General features: G+C 44.5%; 1 protein-coding gene across 1 annotated transcript in view; it reads left to right on the top strand.

Annotated features, from left to right (window-relative positions):
• USH2A (usherin) overlaps positions 1 to 21,399 on the top strand; it is a 3,586,186-nt gene that overhangs the window by 645,106 nt on the left and 2,919,681 nt on the right. The window lies entirely within an intron of this gene.

The following is a 21,399-nucleotide window of genomic DNA, read 5'->3' on the forward strand; positions in this document are numbered from 1 at the left end:
GTTAAGTATTACAAGATGGTGATAATGTTTCTATTGGTTTGTGGACACACAGCTAATAGGGTCTGTCAGAGAGTGGCTTATTAATATGGGAAAGTGGGACCTTTATCAACTAAGTAAACACTCAGTGGATAGGTCTCCACACAAATCTCATAGAAGCTCTGCTCATTCTCTGACAGCTATGACATAAACATCAGGCTTTTACCAAGACAAATGTGTATTACATTCATGCAGTTCCGATAACTAAAGTCAACTAAACAACACAGTACATTTCCCAAACTAATTTAGAACAAATTGAGAGAAATGAAAAAGGGAAAAGACAGCAAAGTGATTAAAATCAGATAAGGAGATCCAAACATAAGAATTTTAAATTTTTAAGACAAAACATGCCCAGCAAAAATAAAGGCAGTTTAAAAATATCACTTTACAGCTGACTGGGATCTAGGCCAGTGGCAATGGAGTGAAGATGGAATGGTCGAATGGAGTGGATTGTCCAGGTCAAAGTTTTTACTTTTGGACTCTTCTTTCTTGCTCTCTGCCCAACTCGTTTTGCAATGCATTATTGTCACTTTACTGTAAACATTTCCAGGAGCCTTAAATCTAAAATCGCGAAACCCTTTTTCAGCGAGGAGGAGCAATGCTCAAGCATATCCACTATCCCATTTAAATAAGGAATCCTCCCCATTTCGCAGCCATAATGTGTTCTCCCTCCTGTTCTGTTAGAGCCTAAAAGTCTAAAATGTCCCTGGGAGTCAATGGGATCAGCTCCATTTGGAATCTCCAAAATCAATAGGCAAATGGGGTCATTACGAGACTCGGAGAGAACAGTTGCAGGGGGCCTCAGAGGGGCCCCTGCACTACCCATGCACTTGGCATGGGCAGTGCAGGGGCCCCCCTGCCCAGCACCCTTGCAGTGTTCACTGTCTGCTTTGCAGACAGTGAACATTGCGAGAATGCTGGTGCACCCTGCTGGCTCGATTATGAGCCAGAGACAATGCTGTAGCCTGTTTCCCACTCAGCCAGTGGGCTGAAACTCAGGTTTCCGCTCGTTGACCTAGCGGGAAACTCATAATGGCTCTAGAGGGGAAGTCGATCCATAGGCGGGGGCTACCCTGTGGAGAGTTTGGCGGACGGGCTTTCTCGTCCGCCAAACTCGAAAAGAGGCCCAAAGTGCGAAGGTTGTCCTTTTTTCCCTTTGTCTGCAAACCATTCCTGTATCACTCCCAGATGACTAATCCCTATTAAGTAGCCAGTAGCTGACAATACCCCTGTCTTACTGTGCCCAGCAGCCAAGCCATTGTCTTCTGGGAAAAGAGTTGTTAAATCTCATCTAGGAATGCGTAAAGGGCCATTGGGATCAGATGAGAGGCAAAACTGAATCTAAGCCAGTTTTGTCTCTGGCAGAACAACATACACCTTTACACTATAAAGTTACTTTTGACTAAAATCTACTTTCACGATTAAAATCAATGCTTGAAACCAAAAGAAAAATATCTTTGAATTATTTCAACTATTTCCCCAAGCAAGGATGTGAAAAAGAGATCTTAATGACAACTAAGACTTCTTGGAAACCCCAGTTTAGCCTGCACAGTGAAAAGAGCTTCTAGGTCTTTTTGTACTATGAGGACACTAATCTTGTGATATTTAGCGCATTAAGTCCTTACAGTATCAATAGGGTCTGGAAAAGGTGAAACATCAGAGGAGGCTATCCAGAAAAGGTGAGTTTGTTACAGAGCTAGTGGCTTCTTAGCTGCGGGTTCAAATTGGGAATCAACAGGAAATGCTGTGATTTCACTCACATTCATAGCAGAAACACCGTCATGTTGCAAAAGAAAACAAGAACATTCCTATACTGTGGGTTACAATTATATCAAAGGCAAAGAAGATGATTAGCAACTGAGTGTGAGCCACACTTTTAGCCTCATGAGCTGGGCTGATTTACACTTGTGTGCAAGATAGGAAAGAGTTCACTCTAATATGCAACATCGTTGCGCTAAATTTTGCATCTTTTGCGAACCCAAATCTTACAGCATAAAAGCCAAACAATCACTGTTTGTTAATTCAGTTTTTGAAAATATATTTTCTCTGCGTTTATAAATTATTGATAGAATATATAATTTAGTTGTCTTATCATAAATTACCTGAACGTAATTTCATTACAAATGCTTTATGTCATATTATCAAGATTATGTTGTGCATGCAAACTACACTCTTGAAAGTATAATTCGCAAGGCATGCTTGGAAATAGTTTTTTGATGTTCTGTGTGGAGAAAGACTGTCGCAGTCACCTTTTGAATTGTGGCTGGATCCTCGGGCACTATACACCTTATAAGAACCCATATTGTTGGCACTTGTCAGGTTAAGTTTCCCTGCAAGGGTACCAGGAAAGCTTCGATTTTTCCTCCCACAGTCTTAACCACCTGTTCACTTGGAAAAAGGATCTAGAAGGCTTTGGGTGCTGCTCTTACATACTGACAAATGGCAGTACTTGCAAAATATACATCCAAACATGTACAGAAGGAGCTCAAATTATTTCAGTTTTTCCACTGTTTTTTTTTTCATGGTCATGGCCAAATAACTTCCTTTGTCTCAAGGTGGGCGTATGGAAGTATAAGGTGGTGAATCCAGCATCCTCTATAATTCACTCCTCATGCTATTTGAACAGTCGCCTTCTAAAGCTGCAAGGTGTATGAAGCTGTACACTCTGCAGTCACCCAATCAGGGGGGGCTGTCTAGATCAGAGAAGTCTCTGCTCACAAAGCCTTGTTGGGACATAATAATGGAGTTCATTATGTCGATGCATTATACAAACTCCTGTAGCCAGCATCTGAGGAAAATCCTGTTGTCTCTTCGTGAGCTCTTGCATTATAGTAGATTGGTATTCGACTTTCAGGTAGTCCAATATTATATATCAGTACATAAAACAGGGGGCCTGAAGCTCATTTAACCCTGAAACAAAAATAGCTTTACAGGGGCATTTCGTTGTGAATTGTAAAATGGACTGAATGCAAATGATTGATACTTTTTCTCTGCATAATATATTTTTCTTTTTATAAAACAACAAATATATTGATTTAGGCTTACAGACATATCACTCACATTAATTTCTTAGTTAATTTTTCAAAATGCTCATCCTAACAAAGGAATCAAGTTGCCCCACTTGTGACACAAAAACATAGAAGGCTATTTAGAGTTTGATGGGTGCAGGACATCTGCCGAAAATGTATAGATGTCCAGTCCACCCTCTTTAAAGTGTTTATTATATGCTAACCTAGTGTATAGTACACTCCTTTAGAGTGTTTAGTGTACACTTCAGATAGGGCAGACGTGGCATCTTCCAATAATTGTAAACTCAGTATGTCTTCCAGGAATGTTCTCTGGATGGAATTGACAAAGAGATATTTAAAAAACTCCCAGTTCAGGGCGTAGCTCACCTTTTGGGTAGGAGGCATTTGGCTGATTAACAAGAAAGAAAACAGCGCAGCAGGTGTAATTCAGGGCTGGAGTTAAGCCAGGCGTCTCGCTGGGTCTAAGAGTGCACCCCCCAGTGCAAGAACGTCAATATAGCGAACACTATATTACCTAATTAGCTGACACCGACCACTAAGTTAAAGCGAAGAGGAGGCCTGGGAAGAGTTCCTTCCATTGCTGAATCGCCCGATGCTCTTTACAAAGGATGAGTCTGCAAACATTGGCAAGCCTGAGGGGGTTGAGATGGAAAGTGGGGCCAATTGCAATACCCAAATAAGTGGCGTGGAAGTTGAAATAAATAGTGACATAGCAACCTCTGAGTCTGCCCCACTGACTGAAGACTCTTCTAATCTTGCGCCAGTGCCCATAAATTTTATCGGACTCTCTGAACTACCCCCAGTCAGTGGCCTCCTTCACGTTCTCAGCATTAAGCTATACCCACTGTTTGAAAAACACAAGAGTAAGCCCACACCACAATTAGAAGCACAAGCAGAGGCCCAAGCAGAAAGTTTTCAGCATGAAGTGTGCAGGAGACGAACAAGCAGAGGAGAGGAGACTCTCACAAACCTCAGTCGTACTAGGGGGGCAAGCGTTACCTCTGGTAGAAATCTCAACTGAGGTAGGATCCTATAAGATAATCCACCAAAGCCCGCAGGGGAATTATTTTGAACAAAGACTCACCCTACTATTAAAAAGTACTTTAGACACTATCTTAACTGAAATCAGAGACTAGAGGAGCGCCCAGACACAGGAGATCACTATGATTCAAGAGAGACTATCTAAAATAGAGGGTACCCGATTACCGATCCTGGAGAGACTGCAGGAGGTGGAAAATCATGTCTCAGCAGTAGAGGCTGATGTTTGTATGCTGCAGCAGGTCTCACAACTAGAGAAAAGCAAAAATGGTCTACAGAGTAAAATGCAGGACTTAGAGAATAATAACAGATAGACAAACCTCCGAATAGTGGGAGTCGCGGAGCAAAGTGAAGGACCACAAGTAATAGAATGGGTAGACTTACATTTAAAACAAGCTATTCCAGAGCTAGCTGGGGATCTGACTATCACAAGAGTGCACAAGTCCCTGCCAAATTAATTTCAGGGGCAAACTATCCATGTACGATCTTTTTTCTAAGTAATTTTGCACAAGACTCTTTGCCAACAGTACTCCACCCATTAGTGAATCATCAACCTAAATTATTATATTTAGGAGTATACGTGTCCGAAAATGTGAATCATTTATTTGCTTTGAACTATGTTCCCCTGATACACAAGATAAAAGCACTGTTTTGCCGATGAACTGATTTGCCAATCACAATAATGGGTCGGGTAGCATTGATTAAAATGTGAGTCCTTCCGTTATGTATTTTTTATTTTCCGCAGCTCCACGTGCCCTTCAGATGAAGTTTTTTAAGGAATTAGAAGCTTTATTTTCGACTTTTATATGGACAAATAAAACAGCTAGGCTCAATATTGAGGTGCTCTACAGAGCTCCAAAGAGGGGGGTCTGGCTTTGCCAGACCTCAAATTATGTTACTTTGGCAAATTTGCACTGGTTTTTTAAGGTAAAAGCTTGCGGTGAGACAAGTGTTGACAATTTGTTTTATTAATTTGATCTTTTTGGATTGAATTCGTCCTCTTTTAGTTAAGAACTTTTTGGCCAGGTGGAATTCTAACGGATATCATAAGATTACAGATTTTTTAACGCGCCTGAGGTTGGAAAACTGGCCAGTAATAGAACATTGAATTAGACATTTTAGAATATTTACGCAGGTGTCTTTCATTTGCCAAAGGAATCGCCTAAGCAAGTTGGACATCTGTAAAATATGGGATAGCCTACAACTTGTTGAAGATTGGATAGAGACCACCACTCGCAGATCTATTAGTTACTGGGTCGCCATTTTGAGGGGCCAGAAGGCTAATACACTGTACTTAAAAGTGCAAATAAATGGCAGTCAAAGGAAGGCATTGCAGTTTCAGAGGATACGTGGAATAGGGAAAACATGCTTAATTTGTCTTTGTAAAAAGGTGCTGATTTTCGTAGAATGCAGTTTTATGCGAAGTGGGTGTGTCCACATATCCCCTCCTTCTGGACAGAATTCCAGTTGCACTGTTCTCACACCTTAACTTAGATAGCGGTAAAGATAGCTACACTGCTGTCCTTGGATATTCTCCAAATATGAATGTTTCCCCTTGGCTGAAAATAGTTTGTTTATATTTGCTTTGGTAGCCAGATCTCTAATTTTGCAAAACTGGCGATCCAGCCTAGTTCCTACCTATGCGCAATGGCTGCTTAAAATGCGGAAAATCAATGAATCAGAATACCGGTATGCACTCAGATCTGGGTCTTTTAAGAAGTGTTTTAGTCTGTGGGGAACCTTCAGGTGAATGGAAATATTGGCATGCTCGTGAGGATGAGATAAGAGGTCTGGCATAGGTCGACAATATATAAGTGATGTTTTGGATATCGGATTTGTGCAAATGTTTTCTTTGTGATAATTGTACATGTATCTTTGTCTACTAAATTACTTGTACGATGCTATGCGAAGTGGGTGTTAATTTTGCCTTTTTTTATTATTATTATTGTTTTTTGTACATTGTATGAAGTGTCCCAATAAATCAAAAAGGATCTTCATACTTGGGCTGGAAGCAATGTTAACCAATAGGTCCAGAGTTGGAATGTGCTTTGGAGTCTGTGCAAACCTACTAATGTGCATGTTTCAGGGGTTTTGACCAACTTTTTTCTATCCTTTTCCCATACTGAGAAAGGTTGGAAATTTACTCCTGACAAAGGCAGAAATCAAACTTCTTCCACCTTTGGGGGAAAAAAGTGGTTGGAAGAAAGTGAACTTGTACGTGCTCAACACAGTTTCCCATGAGTGAAATCTACATATGCATATTTGCTTGTGCTAAAATACAGTTCACAAATACTTTCTAGGCGTACAATTTCCTTGCCTACTTCTGTAAATTATTGTGAATTCATGAGAGTTGTAAATCTGCACTAATTCAAGGGCATATGGCATGGCTGCATTACCATGGGTGCACTTTCTGACTTTATTAAGAATTAGGGGCCATATGTACGAACACATTTTCCCATTGACACAGAATGGGAAAAACCCTTTGCTACATCTGGCCCTAGGCCCCTAATTCAGTCTCAAGGTAAGCAATACCTTTTGTTTTTATTAAAATTCTCTTTCTCTCTCTCTCTCTAGGCTGGCTTCAGTGTGAGTGACAGCCTTCCTCTCTTCACAAGGTGCATATCAGCACATAAAATGGTTTTGTTCCATGCCAGAGACTACTCTGGCAATGTGTGCTTTTTGAGACCCAAAAATATTATTGCTTTTTGCCAATGTTTATTATAATGGTAAGGGCCTGGCAGCTCCCACAACAATAATGTTTTATAAAAACAGTGCCAAAATGAGACACGCAGTGACAAAACCAAAAGACTGACCACCAATGTCAGACCTATTTGCTTTGTCAATGATTGTTTATTTTCATGTTTCCCATAATTTTGTTGCAACTGCTTGCACTGATTTTATATTCTGAATATTTTTTAGGAATACTAGCATGCATCAACAGATTTTAGTACATGATGCTTCAAAGAAATGGTACCTTACATCTCACAGCCGTGTAGCAAAAACATTTTTTCCAGATTGCATTTTTTGTGATGGTTTAATTTGAAAGCACAACTCATCAATCAATCTTGCTTTCAAAGTTCTGCAGATATTTGCTTCTAATCAGGGAGCATTTTGGGTGCACTATACGTATCCTCATATTGTTAAACCTTGCAAACTTATGTACACTTTTTTTTACTGGGACCATGATCAGCAGTGCACTACACATTTTTATACTTGGACCGAGCTTACATCATTTCCTTAGAACGCTCACCCAAATAATAGAGTTTTTGCATTAATGTAACATAAATACAAGTTCAAACAGCAATAACATATGAACACAAATATCTTAACTCCAGGGAGTGCCTTCCCTGATCCATAATTTGGAACTGTAAACTGGCAGCCAAAGGGTTTGTGTTGCAGGGGGTTTGGCCTACTTTTCCCAAGGACAAAAGAAACATGAAACATGAAAACTTGTTGCACTTGACCCCAAACAATATGTCCTGATAGTTGGGCTCGTTTTGTGTGTTTTTAAGAAAAGGGAGATGTGGTGTCTCTAAGTCCTTACCCTAAGACTGTTTAAATATGGCAGTGTATGAAGGTCATTAATGGAAGTCATTAAGAGGTTTACAAGTGGGGCAAGAGGAACACTGATATTGGGTGCCTGATGTGACTAGCTGGTGGATGTCCCCTGGTGCCTCAAGGGTATTGGTGGGAAAGGTTACATCTGCCTCAGGCACCACACATCTACCATAATGCCCGATATTATCCAGACTCCTATATCATTGTTCCATTAGGACATCTGCCCTTTTACCTCACCAGCCACTCTGAGGTCCAATTTGAGTGTAACATGCTCCTAACACCATTTTAAAAGCCAATTCTACCCTGCGCAAATCACTCAGAATCAGAAAATTCTAATCTAACCTCACTCATTACACTAGTAATTATCAGTTTAGCCTTTAGCAAACTAGTCTAATGTAACAGTTTTCTAGTTGGCTTGGCCTTCCCCATTATTTCTCCTTTCATATGAGAGCGTTATTGAACCGTACTACTGGGAGTCTGTTTAATGTCACCATATTCTCTCCACTTCATACCTACGATTCTGGGCTGATATAGCATTGCAACAAAATGGTAAGCTTTTAAAATTTGCACAAGCATTTTAAATCAGGGTACTTTGTTTTTCATCTAACTTAAAGCACCTGTGAAAATTCACATTCCTGCCCTCTATCAATCCAGTCATCAGTAATCACCTCGTCCTATTTAAAGATCTCCGACCATCATTCAGTCAACCATGCCCAGCAGCACTGAAAAAAGGCAGTACACAAACCTGCCCTGATGCATATAAACTGTAAATGACTAATATGAGTTGACTCTTTTGCATGTTGTTTTTTTGTTTTTCTCTCTCCAAAATCACAAAACTGCAAAAAAATTAAAATAGCATCACCACTTTAATGTGGGTGCTTACATAGAGCTTCATATGTCTTCTCTGCATATCTTTTCTCAACAAAATGTGTAACAATTAAAAACAAACTTTGCTCAAGCCAATAGGGCTGGCGTTAGCCGCCTGTTCAATCTGATAGAGACAACTAGCCACAGAGTCCTTACCTTAGAATTCTCCCCAGGTGCTCTAGGAGCTGTTCACATGTGGCTCCATTGATGTCTCAAGGTAAGCATTGTCCCCAGTTGAAGTTGCGTCCTTCTCCGGCTTCACTACCCTAATGCGGCTCTTCTGATTCTTCTGAAGACGAGTCCGCGCAGGAGTTCGCCCGGGGTTTCCCAGATTTTCCTGGCACCGGATTTACTCTGGCCCAGATGTGGGACCCCGATGTTGGGTGTGGCACCAATAAAGTTGGCTATTTCAGATTCTTGCCCTATGTCTTGTGCGGCCCGCCCTCCAGCTCCTCAGTCGGAGGGTCATGGTTTGGATTGTCTGCCGCCAATTACCGACACCATTCCACATTCAGATTGGTTATTTGACTTGGACAACGCTAGTGGCCTGGACTCCTCACCAGCTTCCAAGTTCCTGTTATCCCCTGAGTTGGCTTCAGAAGCTAGTTATGCTCTAACAGACATAATAAAGTGCGTTTCAGAAGTGTTGCACTTAGAGCTTCCTACTGTTCAGTTGTCCACGGACCCTTTACTTGAGGTCTTACATCCTGACCAGCCTTCTGTAGAGCCAGTCCTTCCTTATCGTGAGGCTCTTTGATATCCTCTTGGGGGTTTTGGCCCATCCGCTATCTGACCCCCCTGTGGAACGCTCTATTTCACATAGACACAGACCAAGCCCAGAGTATCCATCTTGCCTCTGCCGGCATCCAACTGCTCAAAGCTTTGTGGTGCAAACTCATTTAGCTGCACAGAGTCTTACTCATGTCCCTCCTGTCCCTCCAGAGCGAGAGGCCAGACAGCTGGATGCTTCCGGTAGATGGATTTTCGCTTCATCTAGCTCTGCCCTGAGTTTAGTCAACAATTCCTGTGTCCTTGCTTGCTTCTCCCACGTCTTCTTGTGGGACTCGGTGGAGAGTGCTTTGCCTCCTATACCTGAGGAGAATAAGTTTGTTCTATTTCCCTTAGTATGGGATGGCCAGCAGGCTGCCAAGCTTAGTATCAGATGTGGTAGGGATACCATTGATTCTATTGGAAGGTTTATGGAGTCTTTAGTGGCTCCGCGCGGCGGGCATGGTTGCATCTTTCCAATTTTTTGGAGGTTATGCAGACAGCTTTACAGACATGCCTCTTCATAGCACCTCATTTTTTGGTGTGTATGCTGACTCAGTTTTACACCGCTTTAGAGACGCTCATGGTGGCACTCAGTCTTGAAGCCTCCTGGTGACACAGGAGGGTCTTCCAAATCTGTATTAGTTTCCTTCCTTTGTTCAGGGCCTTTTTTATTCTCCTGTTGCTTCTTTCTACCACCCTTACGTGCAGTGTTCTTCATGCTTCCAGTATGACACCTGGTGTAGTGTTCCTGCTCCTTGCAGGTGTTTTTTCTTATATTTATATTCAAGCTGCCTAGTGCCTTGGTTTGTGTTCCTGCATCTGCAGCTGTGCATTCATTTTCCAGTTGTCGTGGACATATTCCATTATTTCTAGTGACCCTGTTTTGGTCTCATTCCTCTTAGAGAGGTGTTTCCTGATGTCTTTGCTTATGTGTGTTTCACCTAAGAGATTTGCTGTCTACGAGGTTCTTCCTCGTGTGAGAGTTGTTTTCAGTTCCCTGCTCCTAGGAGCATTTGCTGTAGGCTTTTAGCCATCTTCTATGTTGGCTGTTCACTATAGGGATCTTCTTAGGTGTTTTTTTTTGGAAGTTGTTGCTATAGCTCCTTGTATAAGTAAGGACTCTACTAGTACGTTGGGTCTTCCCCCAGTTTTCCAGGCTGGCCCACCTCTGTTTTTGGTCCTATCATTTCCCATTGGGTGCAAGAAATTGTTCTGGTTTCACATCCATAGTACATCTTCCATTGAAAGTGTTCCTTTTTATTCCTTATTGTTACATCTTTTCTGGCCTGCTACTTTACAGTGGGCACACTATGTGGCCCTTATGATGCACCTATTCCATTTCTAACTTTCTCATGGTCTGCTATATCCTTTTTATGCATTGGCCAATATGTTTTTGTTTGGCCATGGGCCACAGTCTTTGTCCTCTTCATGGACATAGTAGTCTACCTTCTGATCATTTTGTTGTCTGATCCAGGCTGCAGTTCACTATATCCTTCATGATATATATATATATATATATATATATATATATATATATATATATATATATATATATATATGGAATTTCTTACCTTGCTGCTCCAGTTGTACAATGATATCAGAGTGCTTACTCCTTTCTTCCCCCTGTCCTGTTCTGCGAAGGTTTAAGGCTTCATTTCTCTGAGTATGGGTTCTTGTCTTTATTAAAGAATGTTAGCCCTGCGCTCTCAGGTTGTTTCTGTCCGTTCCATTTCTTTTTGTGTAGCCTGGTCATCTTTTCTCTGCTATGTTCCAGCATTTAGTGCTTAGGATTCCTGCCCTAGCACTTGCTTCATCCTGTACTAGCACTTGCTTAATCCTTTCCTGTCAGCTACACAATGGTCGTTAAGTCTCTTCCTTTTGGTGGCCATTTTTGCTCTCTGGCCATATTTCATTCTGTTGCTCAGAGCGGTAGTCTCTGGTATATACATTTGCTTTGACCATGCATACCCCTGCAGGTCCACTGTTAAGATCCCATTCTCGGATTCAGCGTCACCTTTATTTTTTCCTTCGATTCTTCTTTTAGTGATTCTTTTCCATCTGTTGGACTGCTCGTCGCCATTATGTTGGCCTTCTATCGTTGGCATTGTCTCCTGGGGTGATTTCCTGCCTGGTGTTGACCTTGTTTCATTCTCCACAAGGTTTCTGTTGTTCCTATAGGTAGGTTGTTCTGCCAATTTCTTGTGGATTTTAGTCTGTTAGCATTCCTTTTCCTGCTTAACAGGCTCTTTCCATCCTGGAGGGGTTAGATTTTTCCTTTCTCTCACCTCTTTTTTTTTGTTGTTACGGTGTTGCCGTTTGTTTAACCCCTTTCTTTCTCTATTTCTATATACTGTGTATCTATATATGTATGTCTACGTATATTAGGGTCTACATCTATGTCTTTATATCAATGTCTTCTTCCCTGTCTACCAAGACTCTATCTATGTAATGCCTCTGTACGAAAACCTATTTGTTACATCTATATGTGTGAAGGTCGGTGTTTCAGCATGTCTCTTTTCCAATCTCTTCGTTTCTCCATCATCTGTCGCACACATGGTCCAACTTGTCTCATTTGTCCCGTTTTATATGGATTACGGTTATGTTACACTTCTCGACAGCTCCTCTGTTGGTGTGCCTGAAGAAGTGCCATCAGTTTTTTGACTTCCTACTGGTGTTAACTTTCTATTTTTTGCTGGTTTTGCCTATGCATCCTGCTGAGGCACCATGTATGCATCACTCCTCTTCTTTCACATCCTCTGTGGCACTCCCTTGTTGGGTGTTTCCTCCCAACTGTCTCAGTGATATTTGCGGTGGTCTTGCACCTTGGTGCTTAGCCTTTTTACCGGTACAGCTCCTAACTTAGGACTGTACATGTTTATTTTCCTCTTGAGTGTTGTCTACGACAGATTCCTTTTTCACTGCCACGTGCTCCGCTCCCCATGGCATTCCATGTCTTCTTGTCTGACCTGGTCAGTGAACTGCTCTGCCTCCTGTAGGTCCACCGGTAAAAAGAGCCATCATTCGTCTGAACTCCTGCGCCTCATCACTGGTGTCTAGTGGGAGAGCTCTGCTCTCGTACTAGGTTGCCCTCTGCCTCTCTCCTCCTTTTGTCCTGCTTTGCTCTTTGTGTGCTTTTCTTCCATGACTGTCCCTTTTGTGCTCCTTCTGCAATACACCCTTTCCTCGTTTCTCTCTCCCTCACGCAGCTCTCTCCCTCTCCTCCTCCTCTCTGTCCCCTGCCACTGTTGCCCCTGTGGCCCCATCCCCTCCTCTCTCTCGCACCACTTTCCCGCCGCTGCTGCCCCCGCGGCCCCACACCCTTTTCTCACGCCATTTTCCACCCACGCTCCCATCTCCCAGCTGTCCTCTCCTGCACTCCTCCCTACTTAATGTCAGCCGATGTGCGCCCACGCCACTGGCACGCCAAAGACGCGCCTAATGCAGGCTCATGTGCAACAGTCCGTGCCTGGACCACGCCCAGCACCTGAACCCCTGGTTCTCACCCCCCACCACCACGATACTCGGCTCTGCTATGATGCCACCACGTGCTCAACGCTAGCTGCTCATCCACCTGCCATCAGGCCACCCTGCAGCTCACCTGCGGACCCTTCTCCTGCTGGAACTGCTCCTCCACCAGCCTCCATGCCAGCGACCCACCCGCCAAGACAGGACGCAACCGTATCAGATGCATCCTACTCAACTTCCGCTCTGTCCATAAACACGCCATCGAACTCCGGAACCTACTCAACTCAGCCACCCCAGACGTCGCCTTCCAGACTGAGACCTGGATGAACCCCTCCTCAGTGCTCGACATCGCCATAGACATCCCGGACGGCTACAAGATCACCGGTAGGGACCACACCAACAGACCAGGAGGAGGCATCGCCATCGTCCACAGGAATACCCTTAGAATCACGACCAGCACCAAAGACACCCTCAGCGCGGACGAACACCTGCACTTCCAGATTCCCACCGATTAAAACACCACCCTCAGAGGGACCCTCGTTTACAGACCCCCCCAAACCCTGACAGCAGTTCAGCTACTCCATCTCCAATGTCATCAGCACGCACGCCCTCACATCCACAGACTACATACTCCTTGGGGACCTGAACTTCCACCTCGAGAACAGAAACAACTCCACCACCCTGCTTGACAACCTCACCAACCTCGGCCTCAAGCAGCTTGTCACGACACCCACCCACTCCGCAGAACACACGCTCAACCCCATTTTCTCTGCCAGCAAACACGTCTCCTTTAGCCACACCACGAACTCCACTGGACTGACCACTGCTGAATCCACTTCTCCTTTGAGAAACCCACAACACACCATCACCTGCAGCGAATTCCCCACCGCAGTTGAAACAAGGTCACCGAACACCAATTGATCACCTCCCTCTCCCAGAACCCAGCTATCGACACTACCGACACGACACAGCAGCCCACAACCTCAGGCAATGGATCGACGACTGTGCCAACACTCTCGCCCCAATCAAGTAACCTTCTAACAGATGCACTGACAGAAAGGCCTTCTGGTTCACCACCGACCTCCAAGAATCCAAGCAAACATGCCGAAGACTCAAGAAAAAGTGGCACCAAGAACAGACATGGGACAACCACAAAGCCTTCAAGAAGGCCATCCGCAGACACCACCAACTCATCCGAACCACCAAAAGAACTGCCTTCAAAAACGCATCGACAACAACGCACACAGCTACAAGGAGCTCATCAACATCGTGAAGTAACTCTCCAACCCCGCCTCCAACATCAACATCCCACCATCACAAGACATCTGTGACTCCCTAGCCACCTTCTACTACCGCAAGATCGCAGACATCCATGACATCTTCAAAACCCAGACCCCCCGTCAACCACCGACACCACAGACTCACTGCCCCCCAGCCACACCAGCCTCCTGCTCTCCTGAACCCACATCAACAACAACGACACCATCAAAATCGTCCACTCCGGCTCACCATCCTACCCCTGCCCTCACCACATCTTCAACAAAGTGACCTCCGTCATCGCACCCCAACTCCGGAAGATCATCAACAGTTCCTTTAAGACCGCCACCTTCCCAGATGCTGGAAACATGCCGAGATCAACGCCCTCCTCAAGAAACCCAAGGCAGACCCAAAGGCCCTCAAGAACTTCCGGCTCATCTCCCTGCTCCCCTTCCCAGCAAAAGTCATCAAGAAAATTGTCAACAAACAACTGACACGCTTCCTCGAGGAGAACAACACTCTGGACCTGGCAAAATACATATTCCACAGCAACCACAGCACCGAAACCGCCCTCATTGCCACCACCGAGGATATCAGGACCATACTTGACAATGAGGAAACCGCGGCCCTCATCCTCCTGGACCTCTCGGCCGTGTTCGACACCGTCTGCCACCACACCCTATGCACACGCCTCAATGACGCAGGGATCCATGACAGAGCCCTGAACTGGATCACCTCCTTCCTCACTGACAGAACCCAGCGAGTCTGCCTCCCTCCATTCCGCTCTGAAGCCACCAAGATAATCTGCAGCGTACACCAGGGATCGTCCCTCAGCCCTACCCTCTTTAATGTCTACATGGCTCCGCTCGCAAACATCGTCTGATTTCACAACCTCAACATCGTCTCATACACCAATGACACCCAACTGATCCTCTCCTTCACCAAGGACCCCGCCACTGCCAAAACCAACCTCCTTGAAGGAATGAAGGCCATCGCCGAATTGATGAAGAACAGCTACCAGAAACTGAATTCTGACAAAACTGAGGTCCTCATTCTCAGCTCCACCCCCCTGCCTGGGATGACTCCTGTTGGCCTGCCAGACTGGGAATCGCACCGACATCCAGCGACCATGTACACAACCTGATATTCATCCTGGACTCATCGCTATCAATGACCCAGCAAGTCAACACCATCTCTTCCTCCTGCTTCAACACCCTTTGCATGCTTTGGAAGATCTACAAATGGATCCCCACTGGTACCAGAAGCACGGTCACCCAAGCCCTTGTAAGCAGCAGACTGGACTACGGCAATGCCCTCTACGCAGGAACCACGGCCAAGCTCCGGGAAAGACTGCATCACATACAGAACGCCTCCACACGCCTCATCCTGGACATCCCCCGCCACATCACAGCTCACCTGAGAGACCTGCACTGGCTCCCTGTCAGCAAGAGAATCACGTTCAAACTCCTCACCCACACTCACAAGGCACAGCACAACACAGGACCAGAATACCTCAACAGATGGCTATCCTTCTACATCCCGACCCGACAACTTCGCTCCGCTGACCTTGCCCTTGCCACCGTCCCAAGCATCCACAGAATGACCACCGGTGGCAGATCGTTCTCCGACCTAGCCACCAAGACGTTGAACACTCTTCCCAGTCACCTGCGACAGACACAGGACCTCCTTACCTTCAGGAGACACCTCAAGAGTTGGCTGTTTGAGCAGTAACAGCCATCCCTTGCCCACCCCAGCACCTTGAGACCGTCACGAGTGAGTAGTGCGCTTTACAAATGCTTTGATTGATTGCAATGTTTTATGGTCTTCCACTATTCTTCTAGTGGGGCGAATGTTCTTTCTCACCTTTCTTTCTAATTATGCTGGTCTACTCCATCTTCAGTTACATCGGTTACTTATTTGTAAGAATTGGGTGGGATGTGTTTGCAGACTGTCCTCCTGGGTTTATATTGCTATGTTATCTATACTAAGGTAAGGAATCTGCTGTTGTCTCTGACAGATGAACAAGTTACTTATCTTTGGTAACGCCTTATCTAGTAGAGATACAGACTAGCCGCAGATTCCTTACCAACTCACCCATCCTCCCCGTTCTACAAACTACTTTGTTTTACATCACTATCTCTTGCTTGGTCTCATCCTACCAAGCATTTCCATTCAGTGGTGGTAATTTACAATTACATCTTTTCCTCTTTTAGCACACTGTTCCATTGCCAGACTCTATGGTAGCTCTGATTTTGTTGCACGGTCACAGAAGAAACTGACGTCAGCGCGTCAGAGTCGGGATTAGGTGGACTCTGTCAAGATCATATCCGGTGGATGACGTCAATACGGAGCCATGGGGCAGCCTCTACTGACGTGCAGAGGTGCTGCTGAAAAGTTTTTCTGGATCTTGTCTGGCACCTGGAGAGAATTCTAAGGTAAGGAATCTGCGGCTAGTCTGTCTCTACCAGATAAGGCGTTAACGAAGGTAGCTTGTTCTTCACACATGTGTAGACAGATAGGCTGTCTTTTGTATTTTTCTACAATAAGGTTTTACAAAACCATTCAGAATGACAACTTAAAGGCTATTTTGGAATTTCTGAAAACCCATATAAAAAATGACCGGTGCAAGCGGTGCACTCTCTGAGGGTTGGCAAGGAGCATTGTCTGGGGAGCTACCAGAATCAGATCAAGTTCAAAATACCTTTTTTTTTTTTAAACCAATCCCTCAGTGGCCCACATGTCCCTGTTTGTTATAACATTGTGCTTTGCTTAAATGCTGTTGCTCACGGAGAGAGGAATAGCTCAAGTGTATTGACCTATTGCCTATGTGGTATGCTGCACTGGGCAGAAGTAAAATGTCCTACTATGAGAGTGTATTATAAATATATATTTTTAGTAAAACCAAAAGGTGATGACTTCGACCAGACCTAAAAACCCTATTTGCCTTCCACTTCCTTCACAAAAACCTTTCATGTGCCCTGGGAAAGGTCGACCTTGGGCAGGACCGTGTTTGCAAAACTAAGCACGGTTTAAAAGTAAAGCTATTTTCACACCATTCAAAATATTTTTTTGTCTTGATTTCATCAATTTAAAGTAAGCACCTGGCAGAGGGGCGGGAGGAAAATGTTAGTATGTAAAACAAATGAGCTACTTGATGCCTACACATATTGCTTATGAATGTCTGTGTTGCAATGAAGTTGATTTTACATAAACACTTTAACATAAAGTTGCCAGAACAAGTGATTAAACACTTGGCGAAAAGCAGAGAATCGCTGAAGCGTGAAAAGTATACATGCACCATAACTCTGTTCCTACTAGCTGCTATAATAACTGCAGCTAGCAAAGGCAAGTAGTAAATGACACTAAGAACGTATTAGGTATCTTTGAATGTAGGGACAGACGAGTGATAATGGCGTATGATGTCAACATTTTGTGTTTTTTCGCCTATGGCTGTTTTACTCTTTTCAAAACTAATTGCTAATAGTGCATTTCACAACATCTCTGCCCACTTTAGCTGAGATTCCCCCAAAGGAAGTGCCTCTGAATCGGAGGAGTATAATTTTAACATCAAAAACTTTTCTGCTGTGTATGTGCTGGGAGGTGAGTGTATTGAACATAGACTGAAAAGAGCTCTGTGTTTTCCACTTCTGGTCACAGTATACCGTTGATGCACACACACAACCTTTGGAACCTGCAAATCACCACAGTGTAACAATAGCTAACTGTCCGAAACAATGGTATGCTCAACAATTCGAGATGACAAATTGCAAGACATATAAGACGAAATAAAGAACTCTTTTCAAAGCTTAGGCCTTAGATTTGAAGTTAGAGACACAGGGGGTCATTTTGAATTTGATGGGCGGAAAAGGGCGCCCGCCAAACTCCTGTGGTCAGGTTGGTGCCAGTGCGGCCACCTTCCTGCGTGCCCCATTACAAGTTCCCCGCTGGATCAGAAGGTGGAAATAGTGTCTCAGCGGGGAACAGCCTACAACATTGACACTGGCTCATAATGGTGCCGGCGGCAATGTTGTGGTGCATATGGTGCAGCAGCCCCTGTTGCGCTTTTCTGCATAGCAGACAGTGAAAAGCGCAATGGGGCTGTCCATGGGGGCCCCTGTACTGCCCATGCCAAGTGTATGGACAGTGCAGGGGCCTCCATGGGGCCCCCTGCACCAGTGCTTAATTTGTAAATACAAAGGTGCCGGTGCCCAAAGCCCTCCTCTTAAACATGAGGCTGCTGTAATTAAATATGTGAACATGGAATGCTGAGGCAGCATAATCCTGAAGCCATCTCGGGCCTCTTCAATCCATATAAAGCCACTCGCTGCCCCTCCAGCTCACTCTTGAAGCTTTTTTACTTTCTCCCTTTGTGACGCTTTTTCGTTTTTCCCTTCATCCGTCTTTCCTATATGTGTCTTTTGCTCGCAGCACATGCTTGAGGCATAAGAATAAGCCCCAGCCCTCAAAAATAGGTGCCGGTGCTCAGCACCAGAAACAACAAGCACAAATTAAGCACTGCCCTGCACCCTGTTTTTACCAGCTTTTACATGGCGGTGCAACTGCAGGGTAATTTACAGACGAATACGTGGAGTACCACTTTACTAGGGACTTGCAAGTAAATTAAATGTATCAATTGAGTATAAGCCAAGTCTGCTGTGTTTTGGAGAGGGAACACAAGCACTTTAGCACTGGTTATCTGTGGTAAAGTGCACATAGTTGTAAGGCTAACAAAAACAAATTCAGTGGAAAATAGAAGGAGTGAAGGCAAAGTGTTTCCGGGTGAACCTGAAGAGATGGCCAAGTCCAACAGATACAACATGCAAATAATATCCTAACAGACCAATGGAGAGGATCAGCGATTGAAAGCCCTTCTATTTATTTATATACAAGTATTTTCATTTATTACTTATTCCGAAAATACAAGTATATTGTATACTACTAAAGCTGTCTCTAGGCCAGACCTAAAAAATGACAAATAGATTTTACAATGATGTATCAAAAATGCACTTTGAATATGCGTAAAGGAAGCATTGTGTTCTGCTCATAACCATATCACAACATTCACTGTCAAAACTCAACAGGCAAACATTAATAAGTAACCCAAATAAAGTTGGTAGCAGCTACGATTATCTCTCAACATAAGGGAGAAAGGAATGACAAGAGACTGCTGAAAAAAAACTGGGCTTAAACCTACTAAGGGATAGCACAGGGGCAGACTGTTCCAACATCAGTTGTGTTGCGTTGACTACCTCAGTCAGTCAGTCAAAAAAATGTTTATTTAGACCATTGGTCATTAAACCGCATAAAACACACAAACATTAATCATCTTGAATAAATAAATTCTCTTAAATGACATACATAATTAACAAAATAAAAACCTCACATAAAACCCATATAATCTAAATAGCCTAAAATATACAGAATGTTTGAGTCTTCCCGTAGGCCTTGGGAAGTTAACACTAATACCTCTTTGCAGGGAGCTGGGTTCTGATTGCAGTACCCCTCACTGTTTACCTGATTTTTAGATGCAACTTCAACTGAATTACACTGGGTTTCTGCTCACCAGGTCCCCAGTGCCAGTGTTTCTTCCCTAAAACAAGACAATTGGTCACTTGATTACCAGGTGACCAGGCACTTCAGCCCCATGTAAGCCCCTAGTAAATAGTTCCCCTGGCACCTAGGGCATTGGTACTAAAGAGGGTCCCTCATAGTTGCAGCACAACTTATGCCACTCTGAGGGACCCATCACCAACCCTATGCAGACTGCCATTGCAGGCTGTGGCACAAGGTGCTTCCAAAATTGAAAACACTACATGGCACAGAGCCTGTGTGCCATGTCCCCTAAACACTGCATACAATATATTTATGTCACCCCTCTAGCAGGCCTATTACAGGGTGCATTATATCATATGTGAGGGCACATCTGCACTAGCAGATATGCCCCTACTATGTCTTTTTCGATTCTCAAACATAGTAAGTGTCCAGGGAAGCTATTTTAAATGCATGTGCTGGACACTGGACAGTATAAGTTCCCTAGCTACATGATGGCTTCTCTGAATTCTGGGATGTTTGGTATCAAACATCTCAGAATAATAAACCCTCACTGACCCCAGTGATGGATTTATTAAACGTGTGTTCTGAAAACCTACCAGTGTGCTGACAGACTGGTCCTGGCCAGTTCAGCCACCACAGACACTTTTCTGCCCCCCCCCCCCCAAGGTGACAGCTAGTGCTCTTGAGGGCCTAAAACAAAGGCCTGCTCTGGGTAGAGGTGTGACCCCAGGCAGGGTGGACTTTCCAGGGTGGGGAGCTTCAAAGGCCTTGCCACCTTTGTAATGTGACCCAGGTCTCTCCAACCCCCCTGTCCTGACCCCACTTTTGGCAGAAGCGCAGGTGGGAAAATTAGTTAAATTAGGGGGAGTGCCCATATGATGCCAGTTCCATGCCTAAGGTGAACGAACTAAAGTGGACACTACTTTATAAATTCCTCCATCTTGTTTGGAAGGAATTAGGCCACTAGGGTTAGGGCTATGCCCACTTCCCAGCGGAAGTGGTCATACGAAAGCTGTAGTCACCCTAAAGGAAGTCAGCCCATTGGCTACCACCTCGCACTCTCTGTAACACCCCTAAATTGAGTATTTAAAGGACACCCCTGAATGCTAGAACTCAGATTCCTGATGACCTAGGAAGAGTTAAACACTACAGAGATGCACCAGCAGAGAAGACTACACACACCAACTGACTTGGCCCCAGCCCTACTGGCCTGTCTGCAGTCCTCAACGATCCTGCACCAAAAGACGACCTGTCCTGCAGTCCAGTGACCTACAAAGCTTTGAGAGGATTGCCTGCCTTCGACAATGATTAAGATCTCCAGAGAACAGTGGACCTGTTCAAGAAGAAACCAACTTTAAAAGAAAAAGAACTGCAAACCTGCCTTTGGATCCAACTCTGAACCCAACACCCATGGCCGAGTCCAAGTGTCACACCGGTCCTATAAAGGTTCCCAGTGATTTTGGCCTCTGCCAGACCCTGCCTCAAAGACTGTAGCCTCAAACCGAAGACTCCCCCTGACCATGACCTACTGTTCCTGATGCCAAAGGACACCTCTGCACCCAGAGCCCCTTGGTCTTGAGGAGCTGGACTGTTGGTGTCCCTATGTTCCCTAATATCAGAACTTACATGGGCAGCTGTGGGGTTTCTTCATTCAGCCTCCTGGCCCAAGCCTGCTGCCTTTTTACGAAACTGGTCTCCCACATTTATTTGCATTGAGCTCCTGATGCTGTGTTGGCACTCTGCACATGTCCTCCCCTGATGGTGTACATTTGGTGTTGCCTTGTGGCCTCCCTGTGTTTACCTCAGCCTCAGGAGATCGAGCCCT

The sequence above is a fragment of the Pleurodeles waltl genome, chromosome 5, assembly GCF_031143425.1.
Source record: "Pleurodeles waltl isolate 20211129_DDA chromosome 5, aPleWal1.hap1.20221129, whole genome shotgun sequence".
In the NCBI taxonomy this organism is placed as follows: Eukaryota; Metazoa; Chordata; class Amphibia; order Caudata; family Salamandridae; genus Pleurodeles; species Pleurodeles waltl.